Source organism: Carassius auratus, chromosome 21, assembly GCF_003368295.1.
Source record: "Carassius auratus strain Wakin chromosome 21, ASM336829v1, whole genome shotgun sequence".
Classification (NCBI taxonomy): Eukaryota; Metazoa; Chordata; class Actinopteri; order Cypriniformes; family Cyprinidae; genus Carassius; species Carassius auratus.
Window position 1 is genome coordinate 2,907,844 of NC_039263.1, and position 1,257 is coordinate 2,909,100.

Sequence of the window (1,257 nt, forward strand, 5' to 3'; positions counted from 1 at the left end):
TTTCACATTTCAAAAGTTGCAGTAGCCTATGTTTGCAGTTAGTGCTATCAAATGATTAAATTGCGATTAATAGCATCCACAATAAAGGTTTTTGTCTACATAATATATGTGTGTGTACTGTGTATATTTAATATGTATATATAAATGGGTTCGAGTCTTGGGCCGGGGATACCACAACTGAGGTGCCCACCGAACACCCCAACTGCTCCCCGGGTGCTGCAGCATAAATGTTGCCCACATAATATAAACTGTATGTGTGTGTATTTATATATAATATTTTATTTTGCATGGAATTAGTTGATTGACGGCACTGCAGTGCTTAACAGAAGCTGTGTCCCAATACTGAATTAATGACTGGACATGACTTAAATTTTGCACTAAGGGGGGAAATTTCAGACGATCCCTTAGGAAGAACAGCAGAAATAACTAGCCTCACCCTAACTAAGGTCCAAAGTTCAGTTTAGTTTGAAGGCAATTAAACAATAAAAAAAACATTTAATAATGCCATTGTAGATATCTATATTACATCTATATGTAGATGAAATAGGTTCAATTGAAAAGAAAATAAACTCAAGCCTGGTGAGTCATTTGATTAATTGATTGAATTAATTGATTAATCACAGATTAATTCCATGATGTTACATATCAACCAGGTGTGGACAAATGAGAGCTTTCATGTGTTATGATGACAGAGTCTATTATCTTTTATTACTATCAGCATGTCTATGAATGTATACTGAGGATTTCCAGCACTGTGTGAATTACCGAGCATGACTTTGATCAAGCTTTACCAAAAAGAAAATACATTTCAGAAGTGTCTTTATCATTATTACATATCATCACAATCAACATGCCACACAAGTGCAGTCAAACAAAACATAAAAAAAAAAAACAAGAAAACAAAAAAATGTGAAAAATAAAATAGTTGAAAAATGAGTTATATGTTATGCCATTGGGACTTTAAAAAGTCCTGTTTTTTTATTTATTTATTTTTTTTGTAATAAGAAGACATGAAAAGGCAAAAATTGGGATTTTTGTTTTAATCACACATTAGTTTTAATTTGTTTTATACCAAAATGTATATAAAGATGATTCTCAACTATGTTATGTAATATATATTTGAAAAACATTTTTCTTTATGCAAAATGTGTGTAAAATGGCCATAAAATAGTTTTTCCATACAATGTATATCTAATTTGCACATGAATGTGTTTTTGTGGCAAAATAAAAAGAACAAATAAGAGCAAAACATTGTAG